The following is a 25,158-nucleotide window of genomic DNA, read 5'->3' on the forward strand; positions in this document are numbered from 1 at the left end:
CTTCCAACAAGTGGCCCCGGCGCCCCTTGGCATCCGCTGCCTTCAAGAGGCGCCGGGCCTTGTTCAGGGTCCTGGACCTGAAGTCCTCCCAGCGCTTCCTGACATGTTGTAAGTCGCGGACTGCCACCCCCTCCACGTTGATGGCAGTCACAATGTCAGTCCAGATCCGAGTCCGTCCTTCCTTGTCGGCGCGGGAACTTCCGAAGAGGGCATCATACTGCCCCAGGACTTGCTCCACCAGGACACCAACTTCGGTGGCACTGAAGCTGGTGCCCCTCTGCCTCTCTTGTCGGGTGTTGTCAGTGGTCACAGATGGTGTTTGCCCCGACATGACAACCCCAGAGGCAGGAGTGGGTGGGCAACTGGGTCCTGGGGCTGGGCTGTGGAGCGATGGAATCCCAGTCGGGAGTCTTCGGTTCCAGCAGGGGTGGTCACAGCAACAGCACCCATGGCTGATGTGCAGGCAGCAAATGGCAGGGCACGTGGGCAGCAGGCAGTCAGGCAGCAGCAGATGGCAGGTGGGAGCATGCTCGGGGCTCTGGGCGGCAGTAGTTCGGCCTTCTGGGCAGGAGCGTGGTCTTCCGTGTGCTTACGCGTGGCCAGCTTGATACGGAGTGATTTGGCACGTGAAAAATCTGCACGCCAGCGTGTAATTCGAGGAAAGGCCCTTAGCGCTTAAGCGCGTCTGCACGCATACGCATTTTCATTGGACAGAAGGCCCCTCAAGCGCAAGCGCCCCTGTGACGTGACGCGTACAGACGTGCATGCGCATTTCAGCGCGTGTGAAAAACTGCACGTCCGTGTGTAATACGAGGAAAGGGCCCATGCGTGTAAGCGCGCGTGGAAACTGCACGTCCGTGTGTAATACGAGGAAAGGGCCATGCGCGTAAGCGCGCGTGGAAACTGCACGTCCGCGTGTAATACGAGGAAAGGGCCCATGCGCGTAAGTGACGTGACGCGCGCGTGCGTTTCCCACAGCACGGGTTAAAGTTGAGCGAGCCCAGCAGTTCGCTGTACGTGCCTTTCGTGGAGACCGACGTGTGTTGCTGCTTCCTGTTGTTTCGCGTGCCATCACAACTTCACAGCTATCAAGGACGTATCTCTTCTTTTGGCGGGGGTATTGGCTACGCGTGTTTTTCTGCATCGCGCTAGTCAGACGGTGAGTCGCACACGCTCTTTTTCCCACTGCGGGTGCCCCTGTGTATCGCACCCATTTTCGATGTCATACTAGCCTGCGTGTCCCACGCGTTATTCGTGTTACTGGGTGCTACCGCGTACTGCGGGAGGTTGAATCCACGCACGTAGGCTGCAGGGTTGCGTGCACGGTTTTACTGCAGTTTTGGGGTGCCTGAGCGTTGCGTGACCCGTCACCACATCACCGGGGTCACATACAGCCTTGCAGGTGCAGGGGGGCTGTTAACATCTTGCTTCCCACCCTTTTTACCCCAATTGCCCAGGTCAATTGTGGTGTACACCTCCCATTGGCACCACTCCATCTGTGCCAGCACTACTACATCTGTGCCATGGTTGGGAGGCCACCAAAGGTGAGGGGCGCCTCAGCTGGGCGTACTCCTCGTGGCGGGCGTGGTCGGGGACGTGGCTGTGGTGACCAGGGAGTAGGGGGACTCCAGGGTGTCCAAGGGCAGCCACAGAGGGGGAAGAGGCAGGGGTGCACCACTTGAGCACAATGTTGTGCCATGTGTCGGTGCAGCCATGCCACCACCCCCTGTGGTTCCGGGGGATGCAGCTCCTGCATCTGGCACTGGCACCCATATGACCCAGCAGTCCGTTCCATCGACTGCCACCGGCCCAAGGGTAGTGGTAGCTGCAGGTGCAGCTGTGGACACCGCCACCCAGGCTCAGGGTCTGCCAGCGCAGGCTGCGTTGGCACTTGAAGAGCCCTTGGTAGATCTCCAACAGGCCAGGTGGGAAACCATAGGGGCAGGCCGGGCTGCTCAGACCAAGACACGTGTCAATGGGGCAGTCATGTCATCTGCTGCCCCGAACAGCCGGGTGTTGGCAAGTGCAGGGGCAGATGCACCCAACAGCACCCCGGTTGTGAGTCTGCCAACCAGGACCGTTGCGGCCAACGACCCTGCCACAGCTGATGTTGCTGCGCAGGGTCCATTAGTGGGCACCCAGCTGCCACTGACACAAGTCAGGCCTCTGGTCATCCCTCCACCTGCCACTGCCTTGGCTCAATCCACCGAACCCACTGGCCATACTGGTCAGGGCGGCATTAGCCAGCCAGGGTCTGCGCCACAGTCCAAGAGGAGGAAGGTTGCACCTGCAGCACAGGCTGGGACCCCACACACAGCCACGACCACCTGCACGTCGAGGAAGAAGCCTTTCTGTAAGCAGGAACTGGACTTCCTCGTGGACTACGTGCGGGGCCACAGCCGTGACATGCTAGTGGGTGCCAATAGTCAGACCACGGCTGCCCAACGTGACACCCACTGGAAGCATGTTGCGGAACATGTCAGTTCATTCGGCCATGAGGTGCGCACGGCGCAGGAGTGCAAAAAGCATTGGAATGACATCAAGCGCAGCACTAAGGCCAAGCGTGCCTCAAATTACAACTTGACTCTGGTGACTGGCGGTGGGCCTGCACCAGAGGAGGAAGAACTCACTCCGCATGAGGCTCTCATTGCGGAGTTCATACCACCAGAATTGGTCGAAGGAGTGGGAGAGAAGCTGGACTTTGATGGCCAGTCCAGTGAGTGTTGATGCGTGTTTGTTGAGGACGTGTGTGTTTCACTTGTGGGATGTGTTGTGCATGATTGCTGCTACATGTGACGTGTACATGGTTCTGATGTGTAAGTAATGCAATGCTACCGTCATGCATGTCTCCTCTGCCTGCATGTGGGACTCCATGTAGGCATCCTCCCCTGCCCCTCCTCCGCCACTCTGTACCCCAGTTCCACCTTTGCACTGGTCTGCTTCAATCTTGCCAATGTGTACTTTCTTGTTCATGTGTCCTGTGTAGATGCAAACTTCCGGCGTAGAATCTGCCAGACATATGCCGTGTGGTACAGCCTTAGTACTCGATGCAGGGTATCTCACTTGTACTGTGCATGGGTCAGATGTCCCGCAGGGACATGAGTGCCCATTCATGCTCCATGTGCATTGCACGCATGCCCCTATGTGTTCTTGACTGGATGATCACTGTAATATAAGTCTTTGGTACATACATTTCCTTGCCATCTCATCAGCCTTCCCATGTCAACTGTGGCACAGTCCTGCGTTGCACACATGTTTAGAATCTGACAATCTGTGTGGCTCACAGGCCTTAGCCTGTTCAATGGCCAATAACTCTGTCCAACTCTTGTTGTGTCTTCTTCACACGTGGGCGGCCTCCGGAGTTTCCATCATGTGTCCTGCCCACTGTCCCAGCATCATTTGCAGTGTTGTAATTTGAATCACATCAAACTGTTGATGCCAGTCAACACTGCCTGTCAATACACAGGTGTATGGTCAGCCTTTTGATTCCATGCTAGGCATCCCTGCTTTGGTACTGGGGTGGAGGGGTGCTTGGCTTCTAGACATGGTACACATTGAATGCACAATGCACGTGATGTCTGAATTTGACATTGCACTGCCTTCACATTTCCTGGCACACACCATGTAGTGCTTGTACATGTAGGTAGTGAGTGGCGTACACATTTTCTGCACTGCATAGACCCACTTCCATGGAAACTGCCACCTTTCAACAGGTCTGATCACAGGAACTATTCAAAGTAGACCCAGCATGCATGCCAGGTCATATGTTGTGTGTCACATGTCTGCCGGATGCCTTTGCTGTCGGTGTGTGTGTGTCGTGTGCTTCTGACATGTGTATTGACCTTTTTCTCTCTATTTTTCAGGTGATGACGCAATGGAGGCAGAGGATGGTGTTGTCATGCCAGACACAGGGTTGGTAACGCCACATCAACCCGGCACTAGTGGGGGTTGTGGGGTGGTAGGCCACGAAAACCCCCAAGTGCTGCAGTCCATCTTGTCTCTGGCTGCCTATGAGTCCAGCCTTGAGGATGACTCAGACGTCCATGTTGAGTTGGATGAGCATCAAGTCCATGTGTCCGGGGTGAGTGATTCTGATGTGGACACTCCTCTGTCTGCGACACCTGCACTGAGGGACGCAGGGGTCAAGCCCGGCAACGCGGTCACCGCGCGCAACCGCTGTATACTGAGTGGGAGCAAGACATGACTGCCAATTCCGAACAGCAGGGGGCAGCAATGGAGAACATCGCTGAGAGCATGGAGCGTGTGGCCCGATCTGTGCTCCCCCCTGCTAGGCAGGTGCTTCTCCAGCAGCAGGTGGCACGGTCCACGGCCCGCTCGCTCAGGCTGGGCATGGCGGCCTCAGACAGGGCACGCCAGGCTGAAATGCCGTCTCTGTGTCCAGCAATTGCTGCTCACGCAGAGGCGCACATGGATGCCCTGAGGGAGGAGTATGCTTCCCTCAGATCCACTCTGGGTGTCCTTATGATGTCCTAGACGCAGCAGGCAGAGGAGAGGTTTGCACAGCTTGAGCATAGCATCTCGGCTGAGCTACAGGCTTAACGGGAGGTGCAGCGGTTGTCCAGCCAGGCCTTGCAGGAGGAACTCCGTGTTACAAGTGCTACCTTGCAAGAGGAAGCACGTGTATCAGGGGAGGTTCTGCATGCAGACCTACGGCACATCGCCACACAGAACCAGGCTCACCCGTTTGGCAGACTTGCTGCCGACGAGGGGCAAGCTGCGGCTAGGCGTGGCCAGGCTACTGTGCCACGTCCTCCTTTCCAGGATGAGCCAGACTCGGACGACCATCTATCTCCCACATAGGTCGTGCTGTGCAGGCGTTGAGCCCATGGAGGATTTTTTTTGGCTCAGCATCATCGCATGTGGATGTTGAGCAGCACCCTGTACCTTCCCCCTCCTGGGTGCCTCCCCTCCCCCCCGGGTCGTATGTGGCCATTTTTGATTTTTATTTTAGTTTAGTTAGTTAAGTTTCTGTTTGATAGTTAGTTTAAATAGGTAATGTAGGTTTTCCATAGTTAGTGTAATTAGTTAATAGTTGATTTAGTTTAAAATTGCTAGTCTATTGTGCTTTCATGTGACAGTGCGGTGCTTTGTGGTTTTTGAAGGCATCCACTGTCTGTTCCAGCTGGGCCCTTCATGGTTGTCTTGTGTATGTGTTTGCTTCTTGGGTTCCTTGACTCACATATGCCACTCCTGCCTCCCTTATCCATGGGCTCGCAAGGATGGTTCTGTGTTACAGCATTTTACACAAGGGCCTTGGACTGTCATATCTGTGGCATGTCTGGTGCTGTGTGACTTGTGTTGACACCCCTAGTGCGGATGATTTAGGTGTCATTGTCCACTGTTCAGCTTTTGCTAGATGGGGTGTGTCATGATTAATGTGGACATTAATTGCTATGCATTGTGTAGTATGTTTCATATATTTCCTGTACATGTGCCTGTTGCAATTCATGCTGTAGATAGTGTTCCACACTTTGGAGGTGAAAGACGGACTGATGGTGTGATTTGTGATGTGACTCTCTGACATGGTCAAGTAATGAGATGCCTGATGAGACACACACAGATGACTTTGAAGCATTAATCATGTGTTTCATGCCCTTTCTGCAGGGGGGTGAGCCTCCAGAGCACCTTTGCCAGCAGACATGGCCCATTGGACGACGGAATTCTGGACCCGTTTGTTGGTGCCCACATGCACATGTGTGCAGAAGCAGAGGCACAGTGATTGCAGACCCACATCCTAGAACTGCTGACATGTTCCAAGGAACTCCAGGCAAGGTGAGCATCACAGGGGGGCCACGACACAGCAAAGCTTGCACCAGGCGAGTTGCACATGCAGGCTTAGTCACAGCACTGAGGGTGAGCTTAGACGAATATTGGTGTTGAAACACACAATGCAGCTCAGATGTGTTTGTGGACTGATGGCTGCTGATAGTAGGGTTGTCTGGGACACATGCAGGGGCAGTGGCACATACCCTCCGGTACACCAAGGTCCATTGAGGCACTTGTATCAACCATGTAGCCTTCCGAGACATGGAAAGGGGCAGCTCACAGGGACATACAGCAAGGGACATACTCGGGTGCAGTGCATGTCTTTTCCACGTACCTCATGATAAATGCACTGCCAACTTTGTTTCGATCATGGTGGTATGCAACTTGCTCTGTAGTCATGGCTTGCTATATGGGTCTGTCTGCTTACCCAGGGAACATTGCATGTTGTGTGAATTGTGACACATTGGTGTTCCATTTGCCACGCACCCAGCAGCGGCTGCCTTACTGCATTGACTGTGTATGACCCGTCACAGGGGTGATGTTATATATGGGTACGAAGCATCAACCACAGATTGTATGTTTGTAGAGTAGTCTGTTGCTATGGGGCATGTTTGGTGTTGTGTTTTTGTGCAATTGGCACGTACAGGTTGTTGACTGTGTCTCTCTTTGCAGCATTGCAGTGCTCCTGTAACCGGACCTGAGAGTGCGCAGGCAGGAGGCCAGCACTCAAAACCAGAGCTAAGTGTCTTGTTGTTTTTCTTACGAACTGCTCTGCATAGGCTTGCTGGGGAGTGTACTGATGCATGGATGTATGTGTGGTTCAATTTGGTATGTTTTTTTCTCCCTAATCACCCGTGATCCTATGCAATTTTGAAACCTGTACCCTCTACCTGGTGTTCCTGCTTCCCGTGCCTATCCAAGCAACATTCCCTGACCCTCTTTCCCCACTGGGGTTGCAGATGCCTGTGTAAGCCCCGAACTTGCAGGCGCCAAAACCCTAGAGGGGGTGGTTGGTTCGTACCACTCCTGAGCCTGGACTACAGAAGGCCATGACAATGATGTCCGAGTCTGTTTGGATTGTGTATGTGTTCATGCAGGTTGTACATTTTCGTGCATTCCCTAGTTTCATGTGTCATTCCTCCTCCCCTCGCCTGCTGCTCATTCCAGTCATCCAGTGTGTCAACACCTGTCCCGACTGCATATCCCTGAACCTCCTTCCCCACCAGGGTCTCAGAGGCCTGTGTGAGTCTGACCTTGCAGGCACCGGGACATGGTGGGGGTGGTTGTTTCGTGACACTCCCGCGCCTGTACAGGGGACCTGTGACAGTAGACATCCATTCATGGTGCATCAACCTATGTCATGTACCACACATGTCTTACATCCTGTCGTGACATTGTTTTGCTGTGCTACCTTGGTTGTTGCATCATTGTGGTTGTACTTGGCCTTTGTGAGGTACTGCTACGTCAAGTCATCTACTGGAGGGTGTTCGGGTTCGTTTTTATGCCTTGGATTTTGTGATTTTGGAAATGAGTGTGGATTCTGAGGGTTCAGGCATCTTTTTACACACAAGGTGGTAGATGGTGACGAAGGGTAAAGGTGATCCTGTGGCCAGGTGGAATTGAGGTTTGGAGGCTCCATGACCCAGGTGCAGTTGTTCAGTGGGTCATGGTCATTTGTGGGGGGGGGGTTGTTGTTGATAGTTGCCTTGCCCTGCAGTGTGATGGGAACTCTGACATAGTAATGGTGGTATCCTATGTACATGTTGTGTTCTGCTGATCAATGCCTGTTCATGTGTTGTGTTTTATTTTCAGGTGCGAGGGGATAGTTGTGGTTTGACATGCTGGGGTGTACACATGGTGGATGTTCACATGTGATGTGTAGGGAACACTGATGGTCACTTGAGTGCACATGCATATGTGGAGTGCATGTCCTTGCAGAACCACACACTTGCACTCTGATGCACTACATGTACTCCCACCCTTGCATATCCACGTGTACACTGTTTGCCTTCTGGTGCCCACTGTGTCCCGGCAGCACATGTTCTGTGACCGATCATGGATCCAGTACATGCCTAATTTGATGTTTGACGTGGTCTGTCACTTAGATGTGATGCTCAGGGTGTGCATCACACACAATGGCTGTTCACTGTGCTGTGCGCTGAGCAGTGTGATGCAGGAGTTGGACAATATACACATGAGCTGCAGTGGTGATTTTGCAATGCATAATGTGCATGTAGACAGGCATTCATTGTGATGTTACGTCTACGACTGTTGTAATGCATTTGGAAATGGCTTATTTTGGGTGGGAGGTTGTTGGTCTATCATTTCATCTGATTCCGGGTCAGGCAGCAGTGTCCGATGCCACTGTGCATTTAGGACATGGCAATGTGTACCTTATCGTTACTGCATTGGTGTATGGGTATTGCGTGCCATGTCATGTTGATGTTTGGGAGGGTTTGAGTGACATGACAGTGATGGCCATGGCCTGTTTTGCAGGTGTGTGTGATGCACACCTTGCATGTCCGTGTCATCCGCTTCTCAGAGCAACTAGCTGGGGGTAGATTTCTCTCCGCAGCAGGGCCCTCCCCCTGGAACAGACTTCCAGCCTGACTTGAACTTGAGGGGAATCATCTCCAGTTCTGGAAGCACCTCAAGACCTTCCCCTTTGCTTCTGCTTACTGTCTGCCTCTCCCTTGCAGAATTCTCCACTGGAACTGCACAGGAGCTGCAACTGGCCCACTCTCACCGACCTCGGTCCCTGGCCCAGCCACTCTCCACTTGCACTGCCTCCCTGGCAACCCCTGCACTGCAGTACTGTCTCTCTATCCCTACAGCCCTCACTTCCCAGCACTTGTCTGCACTTACCTTTGTAGTTGCCACCAGGCGACCTATGTATTATTTTTTTGGGCTACTTCCCCTGTACTGGACGTCTTTATGGGAGGGCAAAAGGGGCACTTGCCCAGGGCCCCCACATTGGAAGGGGGCCCCAAAAAGGTTGCCTGATCTGAAGAAGTAAGATTACATTGTTAACCAGTCCAGTCCAGTGCAACTAATCCAGAACAGGACTGCAAGACTTGTCCTTGGCTTCAAGCCCAGGGACCGTATCTCTCCAAGACTAAAATCTCTACACTGGCTCCCAGTGGCTGCGAGGATTAAGTCAAAACCCTGTGCATTGTCCACAAGGCCTTCTAGGGTCTGGGGCCTAAATACCTTCAACTCTCTCTTCCTAAATATCTTCCTTCTCGAGCTCTTCGCTCATCCGCCTCCAACTCCCTCAGGGTCAGCCACTTCTCCAAGCAACGAGTTGGGGGTAGATCTCTCTCTGCTGCAGGGGCCTCCCTCTGGAACAGCCTTCCTGCCTCCCTGAAACCTGAGGAGAACCATCTCCGGTTCCGGAAGCACTTCAAATCCTTCCTCTTTGCTACTGCTTTCTCTCCCCCTCTCCACTGCTAAATTCTTGACTGAAACTGCACTGAATCTGCAACTGGGCCACTCTCACTGATCTCGATCCTTGGCCCAGCCACTCTCCACCTGCACTGCCTCCCTGGCAACCCCTGCACTGCGGGACTGTCTATGTATCCCTTCAGCCCCCCTTCCCAACACTTGTCTGCACTTACCTTGCACTTGCCACCAGCTGGCCATAGTATTTATTTGTTGCTCTACTTACCCTGTACTGCACTTTCTCCCCCCATCCCCCACCCATGCACTTGCGCGATCTGAATGACACCTGCCTAGTAGGATCATTGTCTGTCCTCCCTTTGTTCCCCCCTCCCTGCCTCGTCTTGAAACACTTGTGTATAGGCGCGTTACAAATGCCATATCATATCATATCAGGTCGAGCAGTCCCAGGAAATTCCCTATTTGGTCATTCAGGGACACGCCCAAACCGAAGGTTTTTGCAGGCTTCTGCATGCCTTGTGTTTGTAGCGCCAGGATGTGGGCTGAACTGCCTAGTTCCAATACACATCCTGGGTGCCAGGATGTCTGGTGTGCTGGAAATGACTGAGACCAGTGGTCCTTGATTGGTCCACATCTGGGATGGCTGTATGTGAGCAGATCTCTCATTGGGTCCTCTTTGTTTTGGCACGAGGGAGATTCTAGCTAAGAGAAGGCATCTTACACCCATTCCAGGTCGATCTTCTGAGTTCACCCCGAACTTAGTAAAGGAGCCAAGTATCCTGAAACCAAGAAGCAGAGCAAAGGAACTACTGGTGACCCGCTGGAAGGTTTGGCACCCTGAGCCCGCTGTCGTCCCGTTGGACCCCCGGTTTCTGGTCAAACCTAGCGCTTCGACCCACTGGAATAGTGGGACTGACTATTCTCGGCACCTCCAACTTAACATGTAAGCAAGCCTTTTTGAAAGTGTTCAAGGGCCGCCGAGTTTGTACAGGACCTTTGCCCTGGAACCGCTGTCATCCTGAGGTCACACTTTTGCATTTGGAGACTGTAAGCTCTGGGTATCCTCCCGCCGAGTTTTGCACAGCCAGCATTAATAGATCTGGATTTAGGAGAGTATGTCTGAACCCGAGCATATGCGGTCACCGTGTCACCCAGCTGTTGGGATGAACTCCATGGGTGCCTTGCTGGTGGGCCCCCATGTGCCCTTGGACTTGCTGCAGAAGGATTGGCCTGACCCCTTCATCAGGAGCGGAGAAATCGACACTGTCCTGCCACGGAATCATTCCTGGAACGCAGACCCTGAAAGATTCAGGGCCGTGCAACAGCAGGATTTGACCCTGCAACTGAAGTGGACTCGACTGCCAAAGTTTGGTCCGCAGTGCGCTGAGGGTCAGTGAGTACTTGCAAACCTTAACGGTGGCACCTGGTGCTTCCATCAATTTTTACACACAAGTGTCCCCTGAGGGCCACTCTTATTTTTCAAGGTAGCCTGTGCTACCAAGCTATTCCCAACTCTTGGATCCTGTACTGCCCTCTTAGGGAGACACTCCTAAAATAGTGGGAACTTAATCTTCACTGCCTCACCCACCTTCCTGAGTTGCTAAAGCCCCTGCAAGAGACCCTGTTTGGACTTAACTGCACAATCACCTGCACCAGCACCAACAGTACTTTTGAGCTCAAGGCTCCACTCATCTTAGGGACTGGACTGCCTCTCAGTTAGGGTTTGAATTGTGAAGGACTGCCTAAACGATATTTGCACTGTATGCTCCCTTTCTTTGCAGGATGTGGACCCATACAGTGTGCTATTCCTTTAGGCCATTGGTGACGGTATATATGTTTAATAGGTGTCCAGTCATATTTTCGAATACAATATTTTCGAAAGTCAAAATGTCGAAAATATTTATTCGAAAATAAAAATGTCGAATTACAAAAAAGTCAATTTTTTTCGATTTTTTTTTTAATTAATGTTTAAATAAATAATTAATTAATTAATATTGTATTAAACATATTTTAATAAATAAAGAACGGTATATCCATGGTTGGTTGGGGGGATGGTGAGGTTGGGGGGGTTGGGGTAGGGGTTTGGGGTGGGGTTTTTTAATAATTAATTCATTAATTAATGTTTTATTAAATATATTTTTTAAAAAATTAAAGGTATATCCATGGGGGATGTTGGGGGGAATGGGGAGGAGGGGGGGTTGGGGTAGGGGTTTGGGATGGGGGGATGGGGTGGGACCCCCATAAAAAACATTAGTATTTGTGACATTTTACATAGTTATTTTAGCATTGGTTTTTCGATTTTTTTTTCAACATTTTATTTTCGAATTAATGACTTTTTCTATTATATGTATGTGATTTCGACATTTTTGAATTCGACATTTTTGAATTCGACATTTTTGTAATTCGAAATTTTGTTTTCGATATTATGACTATAAACCTGTTTAATAGTGTGGAGTTGGCTTGGTTATTACTACTGATATGTGCTTTGTGTTTGATTTAAAAGGTCTTTAATAAATGTACATGTATTTTTGACATATACACCTGACTGAGAGTAAGTTGTAGTGTAATTTACTGCGTGTGCTCATTGTGGGCTTTCGATCACCCTCACCCCTCCTGAGACCAATTCTTAACCTCTGCCAATGCTACCTTGATTGGTCTGGCTTGTCCAGAAGGTTACCCTGTTCCAAGAAACTAGGCTGGCCTTCTGAACCTTGCCCACCAGGTCAGAGTTCAGAAAACCATCTTAACAGATGTACCTTGGAGTAGCATCATAGTTTAATGTACCTAAGAACAACCCCGCAATGGAAAAGCATGGCACCTAAAAACAACATGATGGACAGAATCATAAAAGGCACATATCCCAATGGGATGCACCTAATTGATACCACAATGTAAAGTGGTCTTATACAGCACTCGTCTGCCAATAATGTTGGCCTCACTGCACATGACTCTGTAAGAAAGGAGGGTTGGGTGTGTTAGTCGGATAGCGTGAAGACAGATGCATAAACCTTTGGTGTTGATGGATGCAGGTCGGAAATGCCTGGTACATGTGCGCCAATGTGAACATCTCTAAGTTGTGTGTGGTTAGTACAGACTGGGCAGGTTAGCCAAATGGTCATTCCCCAGATTGTGGATTGCAAAAATTAACAGCATGGTTGTTGATAGAAATGGATAGGATCTGAATCTGTTTAGTTCACGAGAGGGGTCATCTGTAGGAGTGTGGGAGGTATACAGATTCAAGATTTTGGTAGTAAGTAATGGAATATACTCAAGAGAAACCCCATGATGAGATGTACCTAGAAGAACATTTATAGAGGGATGTTTCTAGAAGGAAACAAAAAAAAGTTGAATGTACCTAGGATCAATATCACAATGGGTGGAATCTAATTGAGGTATGCCATGTAAATGGGATAGAGTTACCTGTTTTTTTAAAGTAAATCACAATGGGTAAATATGGAATTGATATACACTAACAGAAAAATCATAATGGGAAAATAAGGCAGTGTGATATACTAGGAGCAAAAACACAATTGAATACATAGGGCAGTGACATACCTCAGATCAACATCACATTGGTTTGTACCAAGGAGAAAAAGTACAATTGGAAAAATCAAAGTAGGATGTACCCTACGAACAGAATTACATTTGTTTTTATCTAGGAGCACAACCACAGAGAAATCACAGTGGGATGATGCAGAAGGTGACGTTCTGGCAGGAGTAGCCAACTTGTGTGGTGATTGTGTTTGGGGTCTCAAATCCTATGGTATAACTTACACTTGCAGACCCACCATAGCAGTCATAACCATCTCTCAGGTCCTGCAGAAAATAATCTATTTCTCTAGCAAAGATTCCTCAAATCAAAGAGCAAGCCTTACGTTAGGTCCGAAATCAATACTAAGCCCCTCATTGACATGGTGGCATTTAGAGATGGAGGAATACTCCTTGAGAGGGAATACCCAGAATTGGGTACACCTACCCATGGAACTAAGGATTAAGACCAGCTGTGTGCAGGAGAGGTTTGTAGAACAGGCGCTATTGAAGTGCCTGGAGACCACGACCGGAGAAGAAATGCAGTGTTTTGAACGCTTAAAGCAATCATCATTGGGTAACAATCTTTTTTAGGAATGGAGATTTTTTTATATAATTGCACCAGTTTCAAAATATGTTGGAAAGGTTGTTTAGTGGTTGAAAACGAATATCGCTTAAACACCAATATTTGTTTTCAGCAGTGAAAACACATAGATCCCCAGGGAAACAGGAATCACAGAACCAACAAAGTTAAGACAAGCGAAGAGGAGAGTTCCTGCTGGATTCCAACACAAGGCCCAGATCAGGTTAAATCTAAGAGTGCAGTAAATCAACCACACTAAGCCCACTGTCCTGTCCTGTGCTGGATCTGAGTGTAGGTGCCCTTATGATCTACACTGCTCTAGGTCAGTGTTATTCAAACGTTTTGTACAGAGCCCCTGCCTTGAGTAAAAATAATGTTTCCATCTCCCCCACACTCTGCAAGGAATAAATGCTTATATTTTTGAAGACCACTGGGCTCTTTTGTTACACTGATCCTTGTTGGGGGAAGGAGGAAGAGACACAAGTAATCTTAAGAGTCTTGCTGCGATTGGCATTAAAGGGAGTGTTGGGGAAAAATATGTAGTAGGAACATCCATTGTGGATGCATAGGTATTCGAAGGGGACAGGGCCCCTACCAAAACATATGCAGTGTTTAAACCCCCAGAGTTCTAACGGCATCGGAAACCCTGGCTACTGCAGAGCTGAGGGAAACAAAACCTTTACAGACACTTATAAACCATTCAAATATCAATCATAGGGTTTCTCAAGTCCCCAGTGAGAAGGAGAGGGTCCCCGAGGAGCACCAGAAGGTAGCCTTGAAGGGATGAACTGATGTGTGACCCTAGAATAGAGAAGTAACAACTGGTTTTAAAATGCTCCTGCTGCTCTGGTAAAGCCTCGGCCAATCACTGACAAAGTCCACCAACAGCCCATGAATGCATTACCCTTGTCTTCTATCCCCAAGGAGATCCTAGAAATCCTTGAATAATGCGACAAGTGAAACCTTCAACACCTGGGTATAAAGATTATGAGAAGTGAAACACATGGTTATGAGATGGCAACATTAAGGAACAGCCAATTGTTCTTTGAGTATAAATGCATGTAGGACATGTTGTGAAAGACAATAAAAAACTGTGGATAATTTTGTTTCTGAAAATGAGCCCTGATAATCCGACCACTGTCATAATGCTCCATGCCAAAAGCATAGTGCATCTAGTAACTTTGCTGTGACTGTCTCCTGACATCCCCATGACTTTCCTGTCGTGGCAGCAGGGCATGTTTAAAGGGCACACGGGCATTCCCAAACAGCTGATGGAGCGCAAAATTCCAACAGGCAGAAATGGCTTTTTAATTGTCTGCGCCTCTGGTTCAAAGTCTTAATGGTGAGCCCAGCAATATGGTGATACATTAATACCTAAACATAAGCCACGTCTGGATATAAAGTGGTGGCTACGGGGATCACACAATTATACAGACACATGCAATTGTATGTCACATTAGTGTCAGCCTGGTTATGTGACTCATTAATAGGGCGGGTGTGCATTAATTGTGCGGTCTAGGTGTACCACAACAACCATGTGCGATCCTGCCTGAGAAGCTTCTCTTTTGGCCCCCCTTAGGGAGATTGACCCTTTCTGTAGGAGACAGGAACTCTCCCTGGGAGGTCCCAGGGGAGCTAGTGCTTCAAAGATAGTCCTGAAATGACAATGCCCCTCTCACAACAGAATGTGGGTTACTGTAGTCTTTTTGAAGTAGGTAGACAGATGAAGAGGGTTGAGTTAGAGTAGCTCAGCTAAGATGTTTATCTCCCAAAGGGATTCCAGAATTATGGATTTTGCTAGAGCTCCCTAACTTTCCTGCCCCTACTAAACCTCCTGCAGACAAATCACAGTGGGTATGACAGCAGAAGACAAAGGATATTTGTCATAGAAGCCTGGATTGGACTCCTGACTGCAGACTTGCTTTTGACCAATCTACTCTAGCATTTTGCTTTGATAAGAGCAAAGGGGACCCTCCTCTTAGTTGATTCACCTTTGGACATGTAGACACAAAGGATTCATCCGGACCTCTGTTGAGGTACTGGGCCTCATCCCGAGTCCAGTGCTAACCAATGGCGATAGTAGCGCCTTGGTCGTCACCGGACCCGTACCGGCACTGCCCTGGTGGAATGGGAAATTACTATCCTATTCCGAGTTGACCAGGGCGGTAATTTCCCATTCCCCAGGGCTCTTCCCCATTCCCAAATGAGCCCCCATAGGACTCAATGGGAATGGGGAAATTGCAAATAACGGTGACCGTACTTTATGGTCACCGTTATTGGCTAAAAAGCCCGTTTGCGCCCTCGTCCCTAACGCCTGCTAAAAGCAGGACGAGGGCGCAAAGGGAACTCGGAATGTGGCGGTAAGGGATTACTGGCACCGGTCTCGTTAACGGTGACCGGTATGCCTTACCGCCATACTCAGAATGAGGCCCACTGACTAATCCAAAGTCCTCTGCTATAGAGGTGAAGAGAGAGGGCTCCAGGGAAAGGCATAGCTCTTTTCCGCATCCAAGACAACTAAGGCAATTGTACACAGAACCTTGCCACATGAGGTAACAGAAACCTTGAAAGTGGCATCTAAAAACCTTCCTGGTTGGGAAGGGCAGAAGAACAGACTCAACATTCCCCCAAAACCCTCGACTGGATCTACCATAAAACGCAGAACTAAAGAAGCACCCCCTAACTCCTCTGCATCTCTAAAATGCCTCAACACTGGTTTGGACATGTTCAACACCATCCAAGCTGTTCGACTACAGCACTCACCTGCCTCTGTATCTTCGAGTTCTGTTCAATACTGATGCCAAAGATTCAATGTTACTGCATCTGAGACCTACCAAGTCTTCTAGCATCCCCAACTGAACACCAATTGCCTGGTTACCAGCTTCTTAGAGCTTGAAGCCATTGCAGTACCCCAACACTGTTTTGAGTAACCAAGCCCATATGCTGCTGAAGGAAAGTCCCCAATTGTGTGCAGCTGAGGCTACCGATCCTCGCAGCAGAATCAACCCAACATCCTCTGCAATCCCCAGTGTATTTGACCAACAAATTGCTGCTGCTGCCGAACAGCATTGCATCTTCAAAAACCATCACAGCCTCTCCTTGCCATCACTCTGTCTCAGCACCAAAAGTGCTCATACGCTGTGTTTGACACCGATACTTCCTGGATCTACACTGTTGAGCAACAAAGACAAGAGCCTAAGGCTCTGTTCCTGTGGTCTGCTTTTAAGGACCATAGTGACTTTTAAGCACCCTTTTCTACCTATTTAAAGTCATAGCCATGAACTTGCCATTTTCCTACTGAAATCTTTGCCTGGACACCCATATTTTCCAACCAGGAGGGCTCTTTGGAAAGTCTTGTTTCTTCGTGCCTTGCCTTAGAGGGGTAGGCCAGTAATATTTTTTAGTTGTATGATTTTTGTTATTTTAAAGACCCTTTTTTTTATAGAACCTTCATTGGATATGCTTTTATTTTGGTAACACGGTACTAATTCTGTTTGTGTTGCACCTGTGCCAGCGCTCACCCTTTCTGAAGAGTACAGTCTGCCCTCAGCCAATGAAATTGAAAGAGGCAAACAAGGTATTCCTGTCAGGCTGTGCATGCTTCAACTTTATGATTGGGATCACTGCTGGTTTAATACTAGTGTGGGTCTGAGTAGGTGTTTCAGTCACTACTCATCCCTGTACTCCTGTAGAGCCGTATTCAGTTTGTCTCACATGTGATATGATATGATATGATATGATAGTTTATTTATATAGCGCCTATACACAATGTGTTTCGCCCAGCTTCCCTCAAGTTTGACTAATGTAATAGTTACAGGTCGAATGAAGAAGTACCCGCTTTCCTGTGAATGGTAGCTGTCTAGTAATGCTGTCTGGTCTGTGTGATGGTACTGCAGCGACCACTTTATGTCAATCCACAAATACACATGCACACAAGCATAACCACATAGAGAACCCGCTGTCTAAATGCACAAGAGGGATTGGTAGTTCACAAGATCTAAACCCCATATGGGCTTATTTATTAAGAAGCTCTCATCCACAGAACAAATGCTGTGCTGCCTACACATACATGGTGGTTGAGGAAGTTACAAATGTCAACCCCTGGTGCAATCATATTAGGGCCCAGAGCTACAGAGTTCATGAGCCACTGGGTCTAATTCACAGTGTGTTTTTCAATGGGATTGCGCCATTATAAAATGCTTCTGTGATTCAGGGCCACTGTCGTTCATTAACTGCCTTGAATACCAGAAACAGAAAACACTCTCTAACCACTATAGCTGTCAATATCACATTCTGTTAATGGGCGACATTGAACTTTATAGTTAGTCGTTCCATAACACAACTTCACGTTCAGTACACAAAAGTTCCACTATTGAAAAAGGCGAGACATTGTGTCATCCCTTTGTGCTGGAGCTTCTGGTTTAATTTCCCAGTTGCCATGTTCCAATATCTTTGGAGATCAACTTCAATTTTACGAGCTTTACTGCTCCATTTGTCCATACAATTTTCATTCCGGCTTCCACTTTGAGAAAGGAGTTTCAGCGTTGCTTTTCAAAACACAGATTACTGGACATGACTTGTGTGTGTCTTATGAAAAAAACACCCATTAGCAGTTTTAAACATGGCTGAGTTAATGAAATAAAAAAGTAGTCTTTCCTGCAATTTGTAACCTAAACCTAAAGGGCAGGTTAAACAACATCAAAACTGCTGTGGCATCTTACCAGCTGCTACATTCATGTATGGGTGGGAAGTGTGTGATTTAGTTTTTCTAATCAATTTTTTGTTTTGTGTTTTATGTTTGCCAGAGTTCGATATTTCGTGTTGATTTGGGCAGCAGGTGCTCGTTGTTTGAACATTTTTGTTCTAGTGTAGGAGAAATAGTTCCACTCTATTTTTGATAATTATGCAGAAAGATGCTTGTTTCTTATTGGTCCTACTGTTCATTTTTGTTTTTTCGCCAAAGTGGACCAGAAGACAGCTGCTGATTTCCATATATACCACGAAAAGGCCACAACCATTGTTACCAACGGCAATGTGTTTCCTGATTAGCTGCAATTACCCAACATTTAATTGGTTGTTAAATTGGGAGTAACAGGTGAGGGAGATGTCCCTTCTTGCAGACAAGAACACATGCATTCATATATGTTTAACTTCAAGAACGGAGGCTTACACAATGGAAAGTGTTAAAATGTTCTCAAAGGTGCTTGGCAGATGTAAAGTGTTAGGGATCAGCAGGGGTGGTGTATACGGTGAGAAAAGAGGTCAGGAACATATTTGCCACGCAAACCCGGCTGGACCCAAGTGTCACAAAAAAGCTGCTCAGAGTAGAGATGTGGAGATATACTTGAGGTTGCACCTCTGCTGCTGTCTTCCTTGTGCAACTTCAATAGGGGTGTATTACACTAAAGGCAAAACTGATCTCCAAATGTTCCCCTCCAGTATATTCAGCCATTTAACACGGTTAGTTGAACTGGCTTCCAACCCATAGAATATTGTTGGATTTACACTTTCAATATTATACTTTTCAATCTATGCCTTTGGGAACTCAAAGATCCCACTATAGCCATCCACCAATACATGGAAGATGCACAGTTGTACATGAGAATAAAAAGCCCATGGGACATCGGTCGTCTCTGTGTGTACCTAGCCATCACCCAGTTCTGGATGTCGACTGCCTACCTTAAATTTAATCCATCCAAGATTGAATTCATCCTCATTGTTCCACTCATTGGTCCACCCACTAAACAAAAATATTGGATCTGCTTTTTTTGAACGTCCGTACAAATCCCCCACCCACGACTGGGCCTTTGCCCCCTGCAGTACACTGCTTACGCTGATGACATCATCTGTGACCTTACTGCAATAGGACTGCACTGGGGGTTGGATGCAGTGCATCAGTATTTAACAGAGTTGGACCTGTCAATAAATGTGCAAAAAACAAAGCTGACGGTGATGAAACCAAGGAAAGAATTTCGGATAAAACGGTAGTACATTCAGATTTAGATTGGGCTAAATTCGAGGCATATGTGTAGAGAAAAACGTTGGCAAGCCCTCAGGGGTGCCTTTAGTCAAATCAGACTGGAAATGGGTCTGATTCAGATAGAAGCATGTATAGATTGGCAATTATTACAGTTTTACCGGAAACCTCTGTTGTTTCCATCTTGCACATTATTAAAAATGTTTAAGGTAGAACTGGAATTTGACAATTGTAAAGTGTTGTCTATTTGGACGAACAAGTTTATAAATATTTTAAAGGGTCTGGGGTGCACCTCTATGGAGTTGTTTGTTTCACCTGGTAAGGTTAAATGAAAATTAGACTAATTGGATTGGATCCCAACCAGGGCCAGTGTCTCAGAATACCATCTGTTTCATTGTCCCATTTTTGTTATAACAGGCCTTTTAATGTTCTACTGTTGTTTTCTATTCAAAAAACCATCCCATGCTTTTTGAGAGAACATTTTAAAACTTAAATTAAATCTTATCTTAACAAAAGAAGTGTCTGGCACGAGATTGACTGTTCTGAGAGATGAGAGACTGTGTAGTGTATGGGAGGACAGGTCTTTAGGACCCCCTCCCCCACATTGCCCACCTATGTGAGGCTCATGACTCGGCGGCAGCCCCCCATGCACCTGGGCCCGGGAGGCAGGGTGGCTGCGGATCGACACGTGAGGCTGCACGGCCCGTAGTGTAGCATAACACAGACAGCATTATTATAAAACACCAAGACTCCATTTTGAGCACACTGAATCCAGGCCCCAGTAGAGCAGCCTGCGTAAAAACGCTGCAGCTCGGCCCCCAATTGACCGCGCACAGAGAGTCATGCACTCCCCCTTTCCTCCTTCCATGGCAGATCTGCTGAATGCCCGTTCTCACGAGCAACTAGATGCGAACAAGTAACAGAACAAACACTGTATCATTTACCTTCCGCAGTACATCATTGCCTTAGAAGTGACTGGACTTGCAGTTGGGGTCTGGGAAAGAACAAAAGTCGTCCCTATCAAGTATACCCCGACCCTGCGCCTAACCCCCCGCACTTGTGATATATGGTGCTCATGACCCCCAGCCCTGTTCTCCCAGATGAAGTGTAAACCATATATGCTAAACTCTTGAGTCTCTCTCTCATACTAAAGCGAGATAGCGAGGTGACCCCCTCCCTCCCCAGAGACACCTTCATGTTCTAAGGTCCAGTGTACGACCACTCGAAAATCCGCTTTGTACCAACTAATGTTTTGCTGCTATTGTAACAAAGGGTAGTGGAAAAGCAATATATAAAATACTTGTGTATCATGTGATGAAATATGTTGTATTGCCTGTAAGCCACCTAGGGCATTGAGCCAGTCCTTACTATAACCGAAATGTTAGATCAACACATTGCGTTCTTGCTCCCGAGTATGTAACCTAACCTGATACTACCTCACGTTTGTTATAAGCTCTCTGTGGGCTGTCCTATGCTGGGTGTCTCCTGGACCCCCCTTGGCTGAAAACATTTCCTGATTCCACCGCCACTCCCCCGTATGGTGCAGGTGCTCCATTGGCTGTTGTGGCGAAGGGGTTAACTTGCATGTATGGCATGTGTCTGCGGCACTGTGGGTGTTGTTGGACGTTGTGTGGTTGTTCTCTGTGTTGTTCTGGGCACCTTTGCTCCTGCTGTCTTTGTCCCCCTCCCATTGGTAACCCGTATGGACTCCCTGAGTGTGGGTGACCATAATGCTGATCATCTTGGTAATTATTGTTTGGCCTGCTCCTACATTCTCGTAAGAAGTGTCCCCATCTCCCACAGTTCCAACAATTTCCTTGTCCTCCTCTAGATCCTTGCCCCCATACCCACCAGTTCCCCCATACCCTGGACCACCCCCTCTGTGCTCTCTGTACCCACCTCTTCCGTACTGCTCCTGTCAATTCCACTGTGACTGACCATTGCCAGCCCAATTTGCTGCCATCCTCCCTTGTATCACTACTGATCCCTCCTCCTCCTCTGCATCCCTATCTGTGGGGAGTACTGCTACAGCTGCGGCGACCTTCACCAGTTTCGTCTTTATTAACTTTGCTTTCTGCCAACCTTTTCTGTGCTATCTCTTTCTCCCTTTCTTTGATTCTCTTGCAGTGGTGTACTATTATACTTTGAATTTCGGGCCAGCCTTTCGCTTCAATCCCTGCTATTTTGTCGAGTGCTTTCTGAACTACTTTTGGGAGCCCTCTCTTTATTATAAAGTAAAATAGGGATGATGATTGATCCCAGGCCATACCCGTCTCCGCTCTCCACATCTCTTGCACCCGTAAAATGAAATTCATGGCATCTTCCCCATCAGTCATTGTACATTGCATTACTGACTGTAAATCTGGCGTGTCTGGGAAGGTGTCTCTCAAGGCATCCCAGATCATTGCACATACTGTATTGAAGGAGGCTCCATGATGACAGTCGCAATCTAATGTTATTCCCGGGAAACCAGCCTTTGCCCAAACTTGGTCTGCTTGGTCACCCACTGCTGATATCAACACACATTTGACATCCCCCACTGCTAATGGCACCCCCGCTGTATGCTTCTCAAATGCATATATCCACGTACTTGCTCCTCCCGAGAGTGGGGGCAATCATTTTAATAAGTTGGCCTTTTCCATCTGAGCCCAGGGTATATAATTCGGCCTCCCACCCCCTCTATGTATTAGCAGAAGCTGCAGTTTGTTTTGACTTCCTCTCCCACTACTCACCTTTGACCCTATCCTCCCCAATGTGGCCATTCTTCCCATCCTATTCCTTAACCTCACGGTCCACTCTTCTTCCATGGCCCTCCCCAAAGGTGTCTCATCCAACCTTTCCGACATACCCCCTGCTGCTACCCCCAGTCTCCCTGCCTCCAGTTCATCATCCTCTATGTCACACCACAGCTCTTCCATTTCTCCAGTGGCGTTTTCTCCCTCCCCCTGTGTTCTCTCCGCGCGTATGTGGTTCCAATTCTATTATTCTAGTTGGCTCTCCCTGTATTCGGAATAGTGTTTCCCCCTTTTTCCACCCTTCCTCACAGGGCCTGTCAAGTGCTTGTGTCCGTGGCGTTTGCTCTGTTCTTGACATGCTTGTCCTGCCTTGTTCACATATGTTTTGTATTCTAGATAGCCCACTTTGTGCCATTGAGAGTCGAGAATCTAAGTCTTTTGTTAATTTCTAAATATCTACTGTGGGAGTACTTACCTGCCCGCTAGTCCACGGGCGATCATATGGTGGTGGTGCAGTTGGTCATGGGGCAGCTGCGGGGGTAGGTGTGGACACATACATGGTATCACTATACCCCTCGGCGGGCACTGGCTTATTTAGGAGGGGGTACAACTGTGTTACCTCTATTGACCCTTCTTTCCCTCTACCCTCACCTTCACTCTCGTTGGTAGTGGTCGGCTGCTCTGGTGCTATCTCTTTTCTTTTGAGTGGGGGCACCTCTTCAAATAATCTCCATAAATCTAGTATCTCTCTTCTATTATGGAATTGTTTTCCCTTGTATTTTATGAATATGCATGTGGCTACCATGTCCAGGACACTCTTATCAAACGACCCTCCTTGGGGCTATACCTGGGGTAGCCCTTCTCCCAGTACTAGTCAAGATAGCACTATGCAGCGCCGCCTTCTACCCACTTGCAGAGCTAGGTTCTTTTTTTTCACCTTATTATCCTAATGGCCATATGCAGAGAAATAGAATAGTATAAATGTATTATAGTACCAGTTGATTTACCACTAAGAAAAATCCCTTCTTTACCTCACTTGACCTTGTACACTCTGGTCTATATCCCCCTCCTTTTATTGTCACTCACACTTAATAGTCACTTGCCTGTCTTGTTCTGAACTCTCCGGGCCCGGTCCATCCAGGCGACGCTGCCTCACACTCAATGGCCGCCCCCCGGCACCGGCAAGCGTTACTAAGGGTTTTTTGGAGCGGGACCCGTTACCTTTCGGCGTACTGCTTGCGCACGTCTAAGTGTACCAGTTGCTGTATGCGGGCAGCTCTCTTGAGTGGGCACCCGTGCTTCTCCACTGCGGCCGGGGACGTCTCGTGCCAAAAGCGGACAATAAAGACGAATCTCGTCGGGGTCACCACTGAAAGTAAGCGTCCCCCAATAAGGCAGTTAACCCCCCTCAATGAGATACAATAAAGGACACACACCAGGAGGGAATGAGACCAGGACCAAGTGCTGTTGAAATTAACAACTACGAACAATCCCCGATTAACTTATTGGGGATGTAAATCCTCAGTAAGCTTAATATGACTATCTCCTTTACAGAGAGAGGAATAATGTGCTCAACACGAGGGATTTGCCCCGTGCGAGTGATGCTGGTTGTACATGCACGAGCAACAGCGCCAGAAGTGCGCGGCATACCAGTGGACCCAGATATGTTCATCCAGGGGTTAAAAACATTGGCACGGGTGGTCCCAGAATTGAAGGACCTAGAATGGAGGGTGCCTGCAGAGTTTGTTTTCCTTCCGATAGCACGCCCAGAGATAGTGCCCGGAACCATGATGTCATTAGATTTACATTCAGTTCAGGTCTCAGCCCAAAGAATAGCAGTAATTGCAATGGACATACATGGCTGCGAAAGGCGCACAGCGTTGTGCATCAATGCTGACATTGCACTGTGAGATTTATCAGATGAAGACCTCTTCACAGATTCAGATAGTGATGGGGAAATAATAATGGAGATAGCAAGCCCCTGTGATATCATGATACAGACAAGACAAGTGCCAGTGCAACTAATGGCAGTGGTAGAGGCACCACCTTCATTCTTTGATGATGACATGCAGTCAGTGCTGAGTGACCTGTGAACCACCGGCCTCCATGATGAGGGACCATTGCATGGGGTGACAACAGTTAAGATAAAACTTAAACAAGGGGCCATACTGCCCCGGGTAAAAAAGTACCCCCTGTCCCGGGAAGCAGAAGAAGGAATAAAGGAAACAATCACTGCATTATTAGCACAGGGAATAATAGTGCCCTCAAACTCACCATGCAGTACTTCTATCTACCCTCAATTACGTCATCTAAAAAGAGTTCCCTTTGGTCCCCAATCCTGCATCCATACTATGCAGCATCCCGACAGATGCGACTCACTTCACAGTGATTGATTTGAAAAACGCATTTTTCTCAGTACCACTGACAGAAGAGTGCAGATATTTAACAGCATTTACCTTGGGAGGAAAAAGGTATGAGCACTGCAGACTACCACAGGGGTATTGCGAAAGCCCAAGCATATTCAACAAAATTCTACACGAAGATCTAGGAAATGTGACAACAGCCAGCACAATTATTCAGTATGTGGATGATTTGATGATCTGCAGAAAAAATTAGGAGGAGTGCAGGAAAGATTCTATCACTCTCTTGACATTGCTAGCCCACAACGGTTACAAGGTAGATAAAGGAAAGTTATAATATTGTCAGCGAGAAGTGTTGTACCTGGGACAGCTAATTTCAAAAGACGATAAGAGAATCAAACCAGACAGGGTAGCCGCCATCATAGCTGTAGGCAGACCAAAAACAGTGAAGGAAATGCAAACATTTCTCGGCATGTGTAATTACTGCCACGCATGGATATTAGATTATGCAGCATACACAAGCAGTGGAGAAACTTTGCTGAAAATGTTGGGGGTACATGACCTCTGAAGAAAAGGTGCCCCATTCAAATGAATGGGGACAAAATAGTGTGCCATGAAAGTTGGGGGGACAAACAACCCCCGTACCCCCCTAAACCTACCCCTATGTACACAAGGCCATTACTGCAAGGACTCAAGGAAGCTCAAAGAGAAAACACAGAAATACAATCGTCAGCAGAACTAGATGATGCTTTCACATCACTCAAAGAACTAATTTCAAGCGCACCAGTA

This window comes from Ambystoma mexicanum, chromosome 5q (genome assembly GCF_040938575.1).
Source record: "Ambystoma mexicanum isolate Mex_15411 chromosome 5q, UKY_AmexF1_1, whole genome shotgun sequence".
In the NCBI taxonomy this organism is placed as follows: domain Eukaryota; kingdom Metazoa; phylum Chordata; class Amphibia; order Caudata; family Ambystomatidae; genus Ambystoma; species Ambystoma mexicanum.